Below are 19631 nucleotides of genomic sequence, written 5' to 3'. Positions count from 1 at the left end.
GCAGCAGTTTATATCCCAGTGAGTAATACACATATCAAGAAAAGGGTAACAGACCATGTGTCAGTATACACCACAGAGTTGTTGGCATTGGTACTCTCATTGAAATGGATAGAGGAGAAAGAAATACATAATAGTGTAATTGCATCTGACAGCTTTTCAGCATTATCGAGTATACGATCAGGTAGATCTTCATCTAGAATGGACATATTAAATGAAATATATCTAATTTTATATAAAATGTAAATCAAAGGCATAGCAACTCGTTTCATCTGGGTTCCTGCTCATGTTGGTGTGGAGGGTAATGAACAGGTGGATATTCTGGCCAAACAAACACTCAGAAGTATGAACATAGACATAGAAGTTCCCCTCAGTAAAGCGGAGGTTAAAACATTCATACAGAAATATGCACAAACAACATTGCAAGATCATTGGGACCTTAGTGATACAGGAAGACATCTTTATAAAATTCAAAGGTACGTGGGGGATGGAAGGAAGGTGGGGTTTAAAAGAAGGGAGGAAAATGTCATTTCTCGGATAAGAATAGGTCATACAGGTCTCAATCATACATTAAGTATAATAGGAAAGCATCCAACCGGAAAGTGTATACAGTGTAGCCAGCCAGAAACTGTTGAGCATGTTTTACTGCTTTGCAGGAAATATAGTACTCAGAGAAATGTGTTTTTCCAGACACTGAAGGAGGCAAAATTCCATGACTTGTCGCTATCAGGACTGTTAGGGAAAACATCAGGCAATATATATTGTGAGATTATTAAATTTCTAAGAGAAATTGATCAATTTAAAATAATCTAGAGTTTTGGTTCTTTGTTTTGTTTTGTTTCTTTTGTTTATTGTTTTCTGCTTAGTCTCTTGTCCACACTCCAGTCCAGTTGGTGGCGGTAATGCACCTGCAAGTTGGTTTGCCAACCACCAATAAACACGGAAGAAGAAGAAGAAGAAGAAGAAGAAGAAGAAGAAGAAGAAGAAGAAGAAGAAGAAGAAAAAGAAGAAATGCATTTTTTCCATAGGGTTTTGGAAAATAGCTCGAAATAAGGTCTGGTTGACACAAATTTAAGAGATAAATCACGTTTTGTTCTACGACATTAAATACATCAGCAGTGACCCCACTGGTGATTTTTTAAGAGTTTACGTGTCTGAAAAACGATGGTTGTTACCGAGTGGCTTTTGTACGAGGCCGTTGTACGTCATACGTCTAACACGTAAACACTCCCGCTAAGTTTGTTTTCCCCTGTGTTCTGCTTGAAAGCAAGTAACTGCCTATCTTTAGTATCTGTATATCTATATCTGACCATTAGAATCTGTATTTTTGAAATTGTCGTTTTTAACACCGTAGTTTTACAAATTATAGAATAATTAATTACCAGTGTTTTCCAATTTTACTCGGCAGTTAGTTTCGTTAGCTAACGTTAGCTAAAACTAGCGCTACTAGTTGGCTACGCAATGGTTTGTTGCTTTGCTCCGGGTTGCAGCCACAGGTCTTCGCATGAAACGTGCTTGTTCGATCGTTTCCCGGCCAATGTTTTCCAAAGGAGAGTCTGGATTCGTGCCATGAGGTAAGCTGACGTTACATTTTTGTCCATGTCACGGTGAAATGTAAATGATGGGTAGTGACTGTATCGCCGTTTTAGAGATGGCGCTGCTGAAAAGACCGCAACATAAGTAAAGATAATGAATAAATCCTATTAAAACCTGTGTGGCTTATATGATAAGTCTAATTAGTACAAGCAGCATAATGTTTCACCATGTAAAGATTGTAGTCAGGGAAATCAGTTTGACATATTGAACTAATAACAAATCACCTCTGGCTGGCAGAGAACTCTCTGCTCCATATCTTCTCTTGGAGGTAAAATCACATGTACATTTTACATTTATATTCAATTTTATATCCCATCCCTCACATACTTTTGTATATATAATAACTTATATTTTGTTTTTCTTGTTATGCTGCTGCAACACAAACATTTCCCAAATTGGGATCAATACAGTAATATCTTATCTTAATTAATTAAGAAATATAACTATTATAATTAGTGTAGGTGTAGGAGGTTGGCTCTCTTGTCAGCGGGTTAAATGTGTTATTGGTTGGAGGAAATAGCTCCTCCACTGAATGCATACGTTTAGCTGCCTTTGGCTTCTTCCACTGACAGCGGGTGTGGATGGCAAAGATGGCTCATGCAGCCGCATGACTGCATTTCCATTTTCCACATGGGCATTCACATTTTGTGGAGAGAATTCCCTCTTCTCCTGTAGATACCTGTGGTGGTGGGATTGTTTTATTATTTAAAATATATCTACATTTGTAATGCCTTCCCAATTATCCCTTTAATTGTTTATAGCCTATTGTATGTTTATTTCCTGGATATTTCTGTGTTTTCTGGTGTGTAATATTTGTAATCTTGGGGCCTCTTCTCTTTAACGTCTACATGCTACCACTGGCAGATAATGAAGAACAACAAAATAAGTTACCATAGCTATGCGGATGACACACACATTTAGGTAACCATTTCACCAGGAGACTATGCTCCAATTCAAACACTGAGTAAGTGCATTGAACAAATCAATGACTGGATGTGTCAGAACTTTCTCCAATTAATCAAAGATAAAACTGAGGTAATGGTTTTTGGAGCCAAGGCAGGACGTTTAAAAGTTAGCGCTGAGCTTCAGTCTGCAATGTTCAAAACAACAGATAAAGCCAGAAATCTAGGTGGAGTCATGGACTCTGACCTGAGTTTCAACAGTCACATTAAAACAGTTACTAAATCACAGTGATGCAAATTAGTCGCTTTTCGGCGCCTCCCGCTTTTTTAACGCTGCTTTGGCTGACTTGTGTAATTCGTGGAGAACCGAAGAGTTTTCTTTTTGTGGGGGGGGGGTCCGTGAGTCCGTCCGTTAGTCCGTCCGACTGACAGACAACTTCTCACTTAAAAAAAGAAGAAGAAATCTAGATCGCAAAATAATTAAACCTGCGAGTGCCTGTTTTTCCTGGCCAAGGACAGGTTCCTTGAATACAACACGAGCGTAACGTGTCTTCACCATGGTCTTCACGTGGTTATGTCTCGTCTGAAAGGAGTGTAGACCAGAGTCCTGCATCGGGTCGGGTACCCGCGGGTACCCGACGGGTGACTCGCGAAAACAGTGAATCGCGGGTGGTATTCTTTCAACAAAAAATATTCGGGTTCGGGTCCGGGTAAAACAAAGAAGATGCGGGTCGGATCGCGGGTGTTGCATAAGAAAAATATAAAAATGATAATTTAATGTAATGTTTAAACCCTATGACCTTTCCCCCGCGGGCCCCCGCATCATCATAACATATGCGCCGCCAATCTGCTGCTGAGCGCGCCACATTCAAAATGACTGAGCCGGTGAAGGCGAAGCTCTTCAGCGGAGAATACAGTATTGCCGAAAACTCTTCATCAAGAGCAAAATCCATTGTCTGGGAGGTTTTTGGACTCATCCTAGATGGAGAACACAACCAGGTCGCTGGGTTCGCTGCTTGCAAGAAGTGCAAAAAAGTGTTGGCCTATGATAGCCGCAAGCTAGGTACTTCATCATTGAAAAAACATATGGAGTCGAGCTGCGCTGCCAATGCCACAGTTACAAGACCAATCAATCAATACTTCACCAATAACCGTGATCTTAAAGCACCCAAAAGGGAAGACAAGGAGACGGTGTCCAAATTAGCAGTACAATTTGTCTACAGTGATGTTAGATCATTCGAAACGGTGTGTGGCGATGGTTTCACTGGATTAGCACAGGGATTGATTGACATTGGTGCGTGGGCTGGCCGTGTTGATGCAATGCAGCTGTTACCAGATCCGACAACAATATCTCGCAGAGTGACAAAATATGCAGAAGACATACGCCAAAGCATAATTCCTGAGCTGAGAGAACAGATGAGTGAGTACAATGGAGCAGTCACTTTAGACATGTGGACCGATGATTATCGGAAAATAAGCTACCTTTGTCACACAATACATAACATCAATAGCAAGTGGGAGCTAGTCGAAAGGGTGCTTTCTACGTCGGAATGGGATAGCACCTTGCGTAAAACGTCTGATAATATCAAACCAGCAATAATCCAAGCCCTGCGGAGATACAGCATTGAGGATTTCTTCACCAAACTGGTGTATGTGACAGATAGGGGTTCAAACATAGTGGCAGCCCTTCGCTCCGTCACAAGACTGAGCTGTGCTGCACACATCCTTAACACCGTGCTTTACACTACGATCGGGAAACCAAGCCAAGAAGATGCGTTCGGAGAGGAAGTGACTACGCTTGTCACGGGGGCAAAGTCACTCGTAACTTACTTTAAGCAAACGAGTCTCCAGAATCGCCTTAAAAAGACGTTAAAAGCATCAGTGGAAACACGCTGGAACTCAGTCCACACAATGCTCGAGTCGATCAGCTGTCAATATGAGGATGTTCGTGCACTGCTGTTGGAAAGGGGGGAAGAGCATAGCCGTGGGAACATGTTTCAAATGGGGGGTGCTGTGGGGATGACACCAGGGCTGGTTCTGACCAATGTGCTGCCCTATAGGCAATATTTTAGCTGGCAATGAAAAACCTCTACAAAAGACCAATACACTATGAAAAGAGAAACATATTGACATGGTGGACAGCTTATATAAAAAGGCTTCAAATGTATTTAGTATTATAACATGTTTTAATTGGGGGGGTGGACTTCACATCCTCTAGGGCAGTGGTTCCCAACCTGTGGGCCGCGGCCCCCTGGTGGGCCGCGAAGGTATTGCAAGTGGGCCGCCAAATCTTTTCCAAAATAGTATGATTTTTGTGGGGGGGAAATCAGATAAAAATATACAGAATAATATTTAAAATGATATAAAAAATGTAATTATTCTTTTCATCATTGCATTTTTCCTTAAAATATTAGATATGTGACGAGCAGAGAGATAGGAACATTTGTTGTAATCGGCCGGACTACTTTGCTGCGGGACCGGCGGGACAGCTCTGCACTTGATTGATGCTGATTGTGTAAACTGTAATTAAGTTAGAGTAGAGCAGAGTATTAAAATGGATAGCTGGCTAGCAACAGGGAGTATTAAAAGGAAAGAGAGACCAGAGGCTGTCAGTGAATCGACCGGTGATCTCCTGGCCGTCAAACAAAAAAGAAGAGTTCGAAGAAAGTACAGTGCTGAGTACTTAGCGCTGGGATTTTTTTGGACAGGCACAGAAGCTGAGCCGTTACCGCTGTGTGTCGTGTGCTTTGAGACTTTGTCAAACGAAGCCTTGAAGCCATGTAAACTGCGCCGTCACCTCGAGACAAAACATGGACAATATGCGACCAAGCCGCGGGATTTTTTTCAGAACAAGCTCAGGGAGTATCAGAGCAAAAAGAAGGTAATTGAGCATATGGGCTGTGAGAACACAAATGCTGTGGAAGCGTATTTTCGGGTCTCCCAACTCATTGCCAAAGCTGGAAAACCACACACCATCGGCGAGGATTTAATTCTTCCCGCTGCAAAACAGATCGTTCAGGTGATGTTGGGAGAGAAGGCAGTGCAGCCTATCAACCTCGTTTCATTGTCGGATAATACGGTCAAACGAAGGATTGATGAAATGGCAGATAATGTGTTGGAGCAGCTGATCCAAAGCGTAAAAGAGAGCCGCTTTTACGTGCTCCAACTGGATGAGTCAACCGACGTCGCAAGTCTGGCAAACCTGCTTGCTTATGTGCGATACGAAAATGGTGGCGAGATAAAAGAGGAGTTTTTATTTTGTAAACCTCTGCCTACCCGTTCAACTGCTGAGGCCATTTTTCACACTGTGAACACTTTTATTGTTTCCAATGGGATTGACTGGTTCAAATGTGTTGGATTGAGCACTGACGGAGCCCGTGCAATGCTGGGACAGCACAGCGGGGTTGTCCGACGTGTGAAAGCGGTGGCTCCGCGGGCAACATCTGTCCACTGCAGCATACACCGTGAAGCACTTGCTACAAAGAAAATGCCCCCGGATCTGAAGACGGTTTTAGATGAGGCGGTCAAAGCTGTCAACTTCATCAAGAGCCGTCCACTGCAAACACGTTTATTTGCGGTGTTATGTGGAGAGATGGGCAGTGATCATCACCAGCTACTGTTACACACTGAAGTGCTGTGGCTCTCCCGAGGCAAAGTCCTGACGCGACTGTTTGAGTTGCGTGATGAAGTGCATGTGTTTTTTCTCGACACAACGTTTGAACTCGCACACCGCTTCAGGGATTTTGAGTGGTTGGCTAAGTTGGGTTACCTGGCTGATATTTTCAGCCACTTAAATGGACTCAACCTCGGTCTTCAAGGGATAACAGTGAACATATTCAATGTCCAGAATAAAGTTGAAGCAACCATAAGAAAGCTGGCGCTGTGGGCTAAGCGTGTCGAGCAGTCAAACTATGACTCGTTTGAAAATATGGCTGATTTTCTGACAACGGAACAGAGTCCACTTCCCATCACCGTGAGCAACGCTGTCAGAGAGCACCTGCAAGGTTTGAGGACCCAGCTGCGCGCATACTTCCCCATCCCAGATGTGCAGTACAACTGGATAGAAAACCCATTCGCCAGCCACAGTGATGAGGCTCTCGCTGCTTTGAGTGCAAAAGAGCAAGACAGTCTCCTGGATCTCTCTTGTGACACCGCGCTGAAGCTGATCTTCTCACAGAAGCACCTGACAAACTTCTGGCTTCATGTTGCTTCTGAGTACCCTGATCTGGCTAACAGAGCTGTGAGATTCCTGATGCCTTTCCAAACGACGTACCTCTGTGAGACTGGATTTTCTGCACTCGTGGGATTAAAAACTAAGTACAGAAACCAACTGAATGTTGAGCCAGATCTTCGACTGAAACTTTCATCCATTGTGCCAGACATCAAACATCTGGTTGCCGCCATGCAACACCAGCCGTCTCATTAGGTGAGTCAACATATTGTGGGCCTGTTGTTGGACTGATCCACTGCAGCTTTATAGAAGCTTTAATTTTTTTTCGTTGCAAGTATTGCTTTTACTTGTATGTAAATATTTTTCTGCTGTCGAGGCTTAACATTACATGCATAGTTTTGAACTTTATCTGTGCACTGGTTTGTTTGTTTGTAGGCAGATGATTTAATGTTAAAATACAAAGTGTAATTTTTCATTAATGAGCCCAAGCAGAATTTACATCATCTTTACAACGGATTTGTGTTTATTTGTAGGCCTATCGATTTAATGGGCTTACTTTTGATATTTGGATTTTGTTTTGATTTGATTTTGGATGTCAAATTGTTATATATGAGAATGCATTTCTCCATTGTTGATGGATATAGTTATTTATTAATCATTTGATAATTAGCCGGTTACAGACAGCCCATTGCTTGTCATTTCTGATATCTGTGTGGTGTTGATGGACAGCTCCTTTAATAATTGTGTGTGTGTGTGTGTGTGTGTGTGTGTGTGTGTGTGTGTGTGTGTGTGTGTGTGTGTGTGTGTGTGTGTGTGTGTGTGTGTGTGTGTGTGTGTGTGTGTGTGTGTGTGTGTGTGTGTGTGTGTGTGTGTGTGTGTGTGTGTGTGTGTGTGTGTGTGTGTGTGTGTGTGTGTGTGTGTGTGTGTGTGTGTGTGTGTGTGTGAGAAAAAGCGAGAGTGTGTGTGTGAGAGAGGTGTGTGTGTGTGTGTGAGAGAGAGAGAGAGAAAGTGTGTGTGTGTGTGTGTGTGTGTGTGTGTGTACAGCTCCTCACTGCTGTGTTAGCGACTGTAGAGCTTCCAACATGTTTCTCTTGTATTCAGTGCTCCATTTATGTTCAAATTTTAATAAAAAAAAGTGCTTTGAGAACGCATTATATGGCCTCTGTATTTATGGGAAGGTGGGCCTCGAAAAAATGTAAGACTTAAAAGTGGGCCCTGAGTTGGAAAAGGTTGGGAACCACTGCTCTAGGGGGTCCGGGGGTGCCCCCCCGGGAAGATTTTTTTAACATTTTAAAGTAAAATGCTTCAATCTGGTGCACTTTGAGCGCCAAATTACTAGAGACTGATCTAGGGGGTACAACTCAAAACACCCATATGAAAAAGATCGGTTTGCATTTTATTAATCAAATAAGTATGTGAACATTTTCAATAACCTACCATAGCCAATAACAAATAAATGTAACTTATTTTATTTTTGTTGTTCATTCATATCTTATTTTACCAGTTAACATTTATTTATTTATGCATATTTTTAAATCTCTCCAACTTTAAACAATATTTTTGGTTTACTGTCCTATAGTAGGCTATACATTGGAATGATTTCAAACCTGTTTTTATTTATCCTAATAATTATAAAGGTGTGCCTTGGAAATATTTGTTTACATAATTGTGATCAATACGTTTGAGACTCACTGAGATAATTTAGACTAAAGTGAACTATCTAAACCCTCAGAGTCCTTTACCTCACTGAACCTCTCAGTCTGACAGGACAGAACTCTCCCTCCACATTATTGTAGAAACAGCTTCTTATATCCGTTAGTGCAGCAGAAGCTAACAACAATCCCCGCCGGTACCGGTGCACCCCCTCTCTCTATCTCTCTCACTTTGAATGTGAGCTGCGGGCGCCTGATAAGCCAACATCCCCCACTTTCATCACTACAGCGCCCATCGTACAGGACAAATGGCAAATGTAACCAGGGTGAAAAGGGTGTTATCTTTACTTAATTATGAATGTTGTTACATCAAGGCTGAAAATTAATTTTTTTGGTATTATATTAGTATTATATCTTGTAGAAGTGCAGATCCCCTGTCATCCACCAGGGGGTGCTGCAGCACCCTCAGCACCCCTACTTCCCACGGCCCTGAAGAGGGTCGTCTGAACGACTTGAGCGAAGACACTTTGAATGCAATGGTGATGTTTCTTCAGAGATTCAAGGAGGCTACTAAGGCACTGGAGGCATCCAAAACTCCAACCCTTCACCTCACTGCTGTGTGGCTTGATCGCCTCAAACACCACCTGCAACCATCCTCCACTGACAACCTGACATTCTCCTCTCTAAAGGCAAAATGTCTCACAATTCTGGTTGAAAAGTACGAGATACACCTCCTGCACAAACTGGCCATGTTTTTGCACCCAAAGCTGAAAAGTCTGAAGCTGCTTGTGGAGGAACATTCGATGGAAACAGTGCACAACGAAGTGCGGCGCCTTGTGAACGGTAAGGCCGAAGGAAAAAAGAAAAAAGTGATTTCATAGTTTATTTCATACTGTATTAAAATTCAATTGAGGTAGGATTGGAAAAAAGTTACTATCCTAACGTTACAGTATAGCCCACTGTTACTGTATTGTATATGCTTATTCGCCTGCTTGTCTGTTTTCATCATTTAAAATATTAAATGTAAAATATTAGGAAATCTATTTGTAAAGTTTATAAAATTGCATATGCTTAATCTTGCGCCCTCTATTCGCACCTCTCTAGACATAAAAGAGAGGCCTGCAGGCCCCACACAATGTGTTGCCACTGTCAGTTCAGCACCGCCCGAGAAGAGAGCTAGACAATCGGAGGGATTATCCGACGTCGAGGATTCCTCTTCCAGCGATGTGTGCACTCAGGATGAAGTGAGCGCATACATCGACTTCAAGTCACCGAAGGAGGAGAATTTCGATGTTCTCAGCTGGTGGAAGGAGCATGCAACCAGGTTTCCAAATGTGGCACACATTGCTCGTTCGATTCTTTCCATTCCAGCTTCAAGCGCCGCGAGTGAGCGAGATTTTTCCACGGCTGGATTTGTGGTCTCAGAAAGGAGAAGCCAATTGAAACCAGGGACAGTTGATGACATTCTTTTTCTGCATAGTAATCTAAAGAAACACTGAGTTGTGAGATGAACATGGCGTTAGCCAGCCTGTCTGTAAAAGTCTGTTTAAAAAAAAGTGTGTTATATGGAATATATGTTGTTTTATATGTACGTTTTATATGTTTTATATGTACGTATATATTTTGTATATTATATAATAATACAGACTCTGTAAAAGGTTATACGTCTGTTAAAAAAAAGTGTGTTAGGTCTACTATATGTCTGTTGTTTTGGCATTAGCCAGCTTGACTGTTCTAAACAATTTAAAAGTGTCCTTGTTGCAATTGCACTGGTTTCAGTTGGCTTCAATTTGTTTTATATCGTCAGCCATAATGATTGTAACATTAAACCAAATAAATGCACGTGATTGTTGCATAACAATATGATAACGTTCCGTTTTTAATAAGTCACGTTTTCTGGGAGGGGCGGAGGACCATCTAATTAATGTGTCTACATGAATATAATTAAATGGAATGAACGGCATTGTATTTCCTGGATTAGGCGGCCTTCGTTTTAAAGTATACTATCCAAATTTCACATATGAAATGGCCAACAATTATCACTTTAAACGTCGTAGGTTAGGCTACTTGATTATTATTATTATTATTATGTAGCCTAATTATTAACATCCCACGCTTTTTGAGCCAAATACGCAACTGCGTGTATTCATAATTGCATGATTCTCTGCATCATAAGCAGCTCGAATACATCGTCCAGCTGAACATTTATGGGAAACGCAACAAATGAATAGTTTATTTTCAGTAAGTGTTACTGGACACAGTGGACAGCTTCTCGAAGTCCTACAGCTTGTATTTAAGGCAGCGCAGCGCTCTCTCGGGAGCTCCATTTCCCTTTAATCGTGCTCATGTGAATTCTGTAAATTCTTTCACTGCTCATATATATATATATATGCGGGTTCGGTTCGGGTTGCGGATCTTGTGCCGACGGGTCGGGTCGGGTTGCGGAACTAATTGGCAATATGTGCGGGTAGCGGGGCGGGTTCGGTATTGCACGTCGCGGGTGCGGGGCGGGAGCGGGTCTTGAAAATCAGACCCGTGCAGGACTCTGGTGTAGACTAGACTAGAGTGCTTACGGAGAGCACCGGAACGCCGCTCCAGCTCTTCAAATATTGCAGTACCCATAAGGAGCCGTACACATGCTGCAGTGTTTGCGTGGCTGTGTCTTTAGTTGTAAGTACAGTGGCGATCTGTTGTTATTAGCATCTGGTTAGCTAGCTATGCTAACGAATTTAAAGAGCTTTTCTACAACCAGGTGGAAGAGAGCTCTCTCCTGAGAGGCTCAAATAACCTCAGCTCAGTGAGGTTAAGGCACACCTTGATATGATCATTATAATTATTAATGAGATATTAGAGACTAAATGAAAAACAGACAAATACTATATGACAGTAACAAAAAAGTTGTTAAAAATAAGTGATTTGTAAAATATCCAAAAATAAAAATCTGCTTACAGTTCTGTTTCAAATGGGTGTTGAGAGATGTATCCATAGATATCCTCATGTTGCTCTCAAAGGGTACCAGATTGATGCTTTTAACTTCAATATTTATGCACGAGTCATGGTAAGATATCTGGATTGAGAGGTTGCTTTTTCTTTGCATAGCATGAAAGAAAGGCCAAATGAATTGGCTGTGATTTTAGTTTTTTTAAGCAGAGGTTAAGTTCAATCATTTGTACGGCCCTCTGAGGATGTTGTAAAAATTGAAAGGAAAAAGGTTCCCAACCCTGCTGTAAATAATAATAAAAACCCTTGATTTATAACCTAACATCTCTGTCTCCTATTGATCTGAGTATATAAAGAATAGCCAGTTAATTGAAGCATTATAGCACAGCCCTTTGTCAGATGGTATATTACGCTGTTTTTTTCCTGCTTCGAATAGTTCTCTCTTTTTTCACCATACCTGTGTTTGCATCACTGAAATCCGCTTACTATCACCTAAAGAACATATCTAGGATTAAAAGACTAATGTCACAGCAGGATTTGGAAAAACTTGTTCATGCTTTTATCTTCATTAGACTGGACTACTGCAATGGTGTCTTCACAGATCTCACTAAAAAATTCATTAGAAAGCTGCAGCTGATTCAGAACGCTGCTGCTCGAGTCCTCACTGACACTAAGAAAGTGGATCACATCACTCCTGTTCTGAAGTCTTTACCCTGGCTTCCTGTGTGTCAAAGAATAGATTTCAAAATACCGCTGCTGGTTTATAAAGTACTGACTGGTTTAGGCCCAAAATACATTTCTGACCTCCCACTAAATTATGAACCATCCAAATCTCTCAGGTCTTCAGGGACTGGTCAGCTTTCTGTCCCCAGAGTCAGAACTAAACATGGTAAAGCAGCGTTCAGTTATTATGCTCCCAGAAACCTGCAGGTCCGCTGCAACTCTTACTACTTTTAAATCCAGGCTGAAGACTTTTCTTTTTGTCGCTGCTTTTAATTGAACTATTCATATCTTAGGCTGCACTATAACTTTTATCCATGTATTTTTTCTTTTAATGTTTATTTTATTAGCTTTTCTTTTTAATGACTGATTTTAAATGCCATTTTCTTAATGTCTTTCATTTTTTGTAAAGCACTTTGAATTGCCTTGTGTTGAAAAGTGCTATATAAATAAATTTGCCTTGCCTTGCATAATAAAGATTTCATGTGACACATACAATTGATTTGTTGATGGGAATTAATGTGAATAAATTAACTCGAGCTTAACGGTACTCTTGCTATCACTACTCACCGACACTATAAACCTTGTCCCTCATGCTAGCACTGACAACACCGGTAAGCACACCTTCATCTCGGCTGCACTGTTTTACGTGTCCTGACTTGTAGTGGTTCTCTCCTATCTACACTCTTCTTGTCAGCTTTGTAAAACGATATCAGACTGGTAATTGACACAGCCATGACTTCTAGTTAAATTCAGTGTGGCTAAAATGAAAAGCTTTGTTAAAATATGCAAGCGTGCGAAAGTCAAAGTCAGCTTTATTGTCAAAAATTCTACATGTGTTATACATCCAGAAATATCGAAATATCGTTTCCCACAGTGTGACATGTATACATAAAACAAAACAAAAAGGGCCTAGATAAACGTGGTATACATTAAACAAAACAAAAAGGGCCTAGATAACCGGGGTATACAGTTTAAAATGTTAATATATTTAAAGTGTTCAAAGTGCAGTTTCAGTGCAAGTCAGTTGAAACGATCTTAAGTTGGCGTGACGTTGAAGTCGTGCGACCCTGCTGCTGTACTGGCTTGTAGTTCGTCTATAGCATAACGTTAGCATTTTGCTTATGGCGACTAGATTTATGATTCAAAAATTATAAAAGTAGGGTTGACATATGGAGATTATCCGGCTGAACAAAACGTGATCCCTCTCTTAAATGTGTGTCAACCAATGACCTTATTTCGAGCTATTTTCCAAAATCCTATGGAGAAATTGCATTGGTTTTTGACGAAGGAACCGGAAGAAGTTTACTTCCGGGTTTTATGACGCGTCACTGCGGTTCTCTATGCAGAGGGAAATAACTCTCAGAATAACGTTATTAGCACATTATTACGACTTGAGGAACTAATGTTTTTAATAAGGGCTATACAAGTGTCCATACTGGGTAGTTTATTTAGTTTAAAAAAAATTATCCAACGATTTACAGACCACTCTTTCCCCATATAAGTCAATGGGAAAAAGTATTTCCGGGCCTGGCAACCAAACGAAAGTGTAGTACCGCCGTTTGGCCAGCACGAATATTTTCATCTGAGTCCGGCGCACTTCCTTGGGGCTTGAGCTCGTCACACAGGTGCAGCTCGTCAGGCAATGGAACCTGCAAACACAAACACACACACAACCAGACGGCACCCCACATGGTGTGGAGGTGTCGTCACACATCCAAGTTAAAACATAATAGAGAAGTGTAAAACATTAAGAAGGATTATGCTGTAGAACAAACGGCTTCTGTGGGAGGTTGGTATAATAAGGTAATCCTCGTACATTAGTTAGTTTGCTAGTTAGGTAACTGTATGCATTGATATTGTTGATTTAAATTCACTATGCTCAACGATGCAGACAGCTAACGTCACATTAGTGTTGAAGACCAGCATACTGTATATCAGATTAAGCTCACTATAAGATCTGTGTATCTGAAAAATATGAATTTCACATTTACAGTTGGTTCCAGAAGTAACGTTAACGCAGATATTGCGATATGGCTTGTTGAGCTGGAGTTGATTATTAAAGCTTACTGGTTAACGTTCATCATATTAAACTAACAAACCCAAACCTTGTTGTTTTTATTAATATTATTACCAATACTTACTAAGCATTTTATTATCATTACACTGGAGAAACCGACTTATTGCGGCAGCAGAACGTGAACATGTAACTTAATGCCTGCATTTAAGGACGATAGCGATATCAATATGCGCTTTCACACCGCAGTACTTTTCCCAAAAAGGTTCATCAGAACTTAGTTCATCAGAACTCTTTAGTTCTTATGAACTAGGTACAGATCGTGTTCACACCGGAATAAGTTTCTGGGGGAGGATTAGGCAAATGAAGCCGCTGACGTCACTTTTTCTTCTTCTGCTTTGGGTTTACTGGCAGGCCGCAAACAACTTCACGGCGTATACTGCCACCCGAAGTCCCCGGCCGGAAGTCCCCGGAGTTCGGGAAGGCTGGGTGTCCCAGCAGCTTCTGCTGAAGCCTTCCGAGTAAATCGCCAGAACGCCAACACCTCCTCATCTCCACCGCTCCCATGTTTTCTTTTGTGTTGCCATAAGTTAGTCTCTCTGCGTTTGTGCGCTGGGCTAATGCTAATAATGCTAATGCGAGGATAATAAAATGGCAGCTTCACAAAACTTTTTTTGAGTTTTACGGGGCGTGGTTTGCATTCCTCCCAGCCAATCAGAAATAGGAACAGTTTTCTCCCACGAAGCAGTTAAAAGGAGGTAAAAAGGTTCACATGAACTGATTTTAGTTCGGGATTTTTTTGGTGTGAACGCGACATTTCGGAACTATATCGGAACAAAAGTGGGAAAAGTACTGCAGTGTGAACGCGCTTAATGCTTTAGTGACAAGGAAATGATTTGTTTAAATATTAGATACGACGTTATGTGTGCTTCTGTGACAATTAAGCTTATTCATTATATTTGTTAAAGATGTTTGTCTTTTACCCTTACGTGAGTGTTACAAATGAATGTGAATATGGCATAGGACAAATATTTAAATTGACTGTCTCATGAAAAACTATTCCAAAGTAACAGTAAAATAAAAAGTACCCCAACTACAATAATACACAATCCAACTGATAAGATACAGTAAGGGCTGTGATATCCAGCACTTTTTTTAAGGATGATCAAAAAGATTAGGACATGACGTTTGCATGTAAAAAAAAGTCTGTGACCAACACATGTTACTTTACTATCTGTTTGTTTAAAGTTTACAGGTGATGCAGACAGACCAGAGGATGCTGACAGACAGACCTATTCCTAACATCAGTGAACTTCATCATGGACTCAAAGGTACAAAGACTCCTTTCATACTGTACAAAGAATTGAGAAACGTTCTGGTTTAACACTAGAACCGCCAACGGGTAAATTTTACCCGCAGCTGTTTTTTGATTGTATGTAACTTTTGTTCAATAACATATTAAAGTCTCCCAGTCCGTGACTTTTCCTGAAAGTGTGTTATGTAGCACCCTCTGTTGTTAACAATTGTCAATATGAAGTCAGATTGAAAAAATCGCCAAATAAATTGCCATTTATACCCATATCCGCCAGCGGGTAATATTTACCTCATAGAAAATGCAGCGTAGACATGACGTGTTGCTATAGCAACGCCTTTTGTCTACTGCGGTTCCTTATAGATAGAGAGATATATTGAGAGAGATAGATATATAGATATATTGATAGATGGATAGATAGAGAGAGAGAGACAGATAGATAGTTATAGATAGTGTAACATCTTGGAGAATACAAGATCTTGGATGACTGAGCTCACGTTGAGGACGTAATGCATGTGTGCAGGTTACGTGCCGGTTGAAGAAAGATGGACACTCGGAATAAGAGAAGTAGTCTGCGTCGTCTATTTATGTAGACAATTATATGTTCATAGAACAGAACATTACAGATATATCGATAGAGAGAGATAGAGAGATTTGTACCTAAACAAAACACAAGTCTAACACCAAGTATTTAAATCAGCACTCTTATTGATATTTTAAACATAACATATCTGCACAACCTATATCATATGAAAAGCTGAGACTCTACAGATTCTATTGGTATTTCATCCCTGTGCGATCAAAACTCACTGTTCTGTATGATAAATAAAAGAACATTGTACCTTGAAAATCTATAGCGGGTACATTTTACCCGTTGGCGGTTTTAGGTATACAGCGACCTCTGGCGGTTCTAGTGTTAAATAGATAAAGTAACAACTCTGATACACTGATATACATTCCATTAAACATGAATAAATACTGACATCAGGGAAGTTTACTGTTCCTTCCTTGCAAAAAGTTCAAATTTAGATTTGACCAAGCAACAAGCAACATGATTTTTTGTCAGCTTCCGAAGCGCTTGCATTTAAATCCGGCTCCCAGTCTCCCCGTCGCTCTGTGTAGCTGGCCTGTACCACTACACTTGCTGTCTTTGGAGTGTCTGCCCCCCACCCTTCTTTCACATAATGGTATGATCCTAGTGTGTCCTCGCATATGATTGGCCGCATGGTGGCCCAGCTAAATAAAGACCCGCCCCCGCCTGCAAGGATTCTCAGCAAGAGTAGAAGCACGTGAAGATTCTGCTCTCCCCGACGGGAGTCTCCTCTTCTAGCGGCATCTCGCGATCGGCGTGTTGGAGACCTCTGAAATAAATGATCAAGTCACATCAAGTCAGAAGGCTCAAGTCCAAGTCAAGTCCCGAGTCATTGGTGTTCAAGTCCAAGTCGAGTCGCAAGTGTTTTGTGATTTTGTCAAGTCGAGAGTCATCCAATTGGTGACTCGAGTCTGACTCGAGTCCAAGTCATGTGACTTGAGTCCACACCTGTGCTACCTGGGGTATAAGACCGTTGGAAGTCACGCCCCTTCTCTCTCTGTTCTCAAGTCTCTGGAGCAGGGTTTCCGTTAGCCGGTAATTACTGTTTTTTAGCTGGTAAAATTTAATAAAAACCAGTAAATTCAAAACCTGAAGGTCAAAATGTCCGATGCCCCGATCGATTGGCCGCCGATCATTATCGGCCGACATTCACTCTTAATAGTTTGATCTGTGCTCTCTAGAAAGGCCGATCAGGAGAGCTGGATCTGATCGATATGGACATAAACGCGAGTGAAGTGTAACCGGACGAGAGAGAGATCAGATCAGCTGCTGCATAATCACCTGAAGCCCCGCCCACTGTTTAGCGCGCTGCATGAGAAACTGACGGGCTGTCAGGAGAGAGAGGGAGAGAGGAAAAGAGAGGATCCGTTTCTCCCGTGTTATTATTCAAAGTTAATTTAAACTTTTGAATAATGTACTTCATCTACTACAAGTAGTTTCTTTGAATGTAATAATTGTGTTGTTTGTTGTTTGTGGAATCATTTATTGAAAAATGAATCATATACATATATATATATATATATATATATATATATATATATATACATATATATATATATATACATATACATATATATATATATATATACATATATATATACATATATATACATATACATATATATAGAGAGACATTTTTTTTTTTTTTTTTTTAAACTAAAAAAAAAAAAAATTACCGAGATAATATCGTAAACCGTGGTAATTTTGGTCACAATAACCGTGAGCCGAAAATTTCACACCGTGACACCCCTAGTTGCATGAATGCTTAACAGATGACAATTTCACACAGAACCCGGCAGACCACTGCATGTACTCCAAGGATTCTAAAGAGGGGAAAGTAATAATTGCTATCTGGGTCGATGATCTTATCATCGCAGCCAGCAACACCAAGATTTTAGAGATAGTGAAGAACATGTTTTCCACAAAATTTAAAATGAAGGATTTAGGGAGATTAAATCATTTTCTGGGCATGGATTTCAGTCAGTCTGACGGCTGTGTGAAAGTATCACAAAAGAGATATGTGGAAAAGATACTGGAACGTTTTGACATGCAGGAGTGTAGGGTAAGGGAGACACCTTGTGACCAAAAGTTAGATTACACTGAAGATGACACTGGTTTATTGTCCTACAGACGAAATGGTTGCAGATGTGATGACCAAGCCTGTATCCAAACTGAAGCTGAGGAAATTTGAAGGGATCGTGTTTGGTGTGTAAAATGTGTTGAAAAAGTCCACATTTTAATATGTAAAATGTGTTGAAGAAGCCCACATTTAAATCATTTGTACCATGTTTTTGTTTTGTTAATTAAATATGAACAGGTTTCAAGAACATAACCAAGTAGCTGCGACTATGATTGTGATGTCACTGGGTATGACACCGTTGGAAGTCACGCCCCTTCTCTCTCTGTCCTCAAGTCTCTTGAGATGTGTGCCTATAATAAATAACGCCGTGATGAATTGCTAAACTTGAACTGCTGAGATTATTCACCTTTCTGCTGCAGGAGACAAAAGGTATTGTCTAAATCTGCTAACACTCAGATCTTGTACTTGAGTAAAAGTAGAAGTACTCAAATCTTGTACTCAGGGTTGAGTCAAAGTAGAAGTACCAGAGTGTAGGAACAATCCTGAAATCAAAATGTTCCTCAAATAAAAGTACAAAAGTATTATCATTAAAATACAGTTAAAGTAGCGACAGTAAAAGTAGAAGTATTCAGATCTTGTACTTGAGTCAAAGTAAAGTACTCAGGTCTTGTACTTGAGTAAAAGTAGAGGTACTCAGATCTTTTACTAGAGTAAAAGTAAAAGTACCAGAGTGTAGGAATACTCTGTTACAGTAAAAGTCCTGCATTCAAAATGTTCTTCAAGTAAAAGTATAAAAGTATTATCATCAAAATATAGTGAAAGTAGTGATTATGCAGATTGGTCCATTTCAGAATAATATATATATATATATATATATATATATATTTTATAATGATTGATCATTAAAGTGTTCTCAAAGCTGGTAAAGGTGCAGCTTGTTTGAATGACTTATTCTGCAGGGTAGCTTGTGAAAAGTAACTAAAGGTATTCAATACATTTAGTGGAGTAAAAGTACACCATGTACCTCTGGGGACGTATTCACAAAGGATCTTAGGGCTAAAAGTAGCTCCTAACTGGCGAATATAGGAGAAACTCCTAAACATAATGGGCGTGTCAGTCTTAAATTTAGGACTCCTAATTTTATTCACTAAGAGCAATTCACAAAGTATTTTAGGCCTAAAAGTAGCACCTACGTTTAGGAGAGCTTAAAAGTCCTCGAGAGGACTCCTCCTAACTCAGTAAGACCTATTCACAAAGAATCTGAAAATGGCTGCGAGACGAAATGTTTTGGAGACAATGGAAGACTGTGAATTGATCAAGAGATATAGGCTAAATCGTGAGGGTATCACACTTGTTGTGGAATTAGTGCGGGATGCATTAACATCCCCGACTAACAGGAATAACCCGATTAGTCCGGAAATAAAATGTTTGGCAACACTACGATATTTAGCAACAGGGAAAATGCAACTTTGCAATGCCGCCGATTTAGGAATATCGCAACCATCAGTCAGCCGTGCCATAAACCAAACCATCAACGCGCTCTCTAGACCACATATCATCCAACAGTTTATCCGGTTTCCTTTGGACAATCAACAACTACACAGGATCAAAGCCAACTTCATGGCAATTGCAGGTATGCCCGGTGTGGTCGG

At 40.5% G+C, this 19631-nt stretch overlaps 1 long non-coding RNA gene across 1 annotated transcript in view; it reads left to right on the top strand.

Moving 5' to 3' along the window:
* Positions 1 to 18345, top strand: part of LOC307035134 — a 35798-nt gene extending 17453 nt beyond the window's left edge. The window contains exons 2-4 of the long non-coding RNA XR_013807027.1: positions 15244 to 15326; positions 18030 to 18104; positions 18217 to 18345. This is a non-coding gene — a long non-coding RNA (uncharacterized lncRNA). The remainder of the gene's footprint in view (positions 1 to 15243; positions 15327 to 18029; positions 18105 to 18216) is intronic.
* The last annotated feature ends 1286 nt before the right edge of the window (positions 18346 to 19631 follow it).

Source organism: Notothenia rossii, assembly GCF_949606895.1.
Source record: "Notothenia rossii genome assembly, chromosome: 4".
Lineage (NCBI taxonomy): Eukaryota > Metazoa > Chordata > Actinopteri > Perciformes > Nototheniidae > Notothenia > Notothenia rossii.
This window is presented reverse-complemented; position numbering and strand designations above follow the sequence as displayed.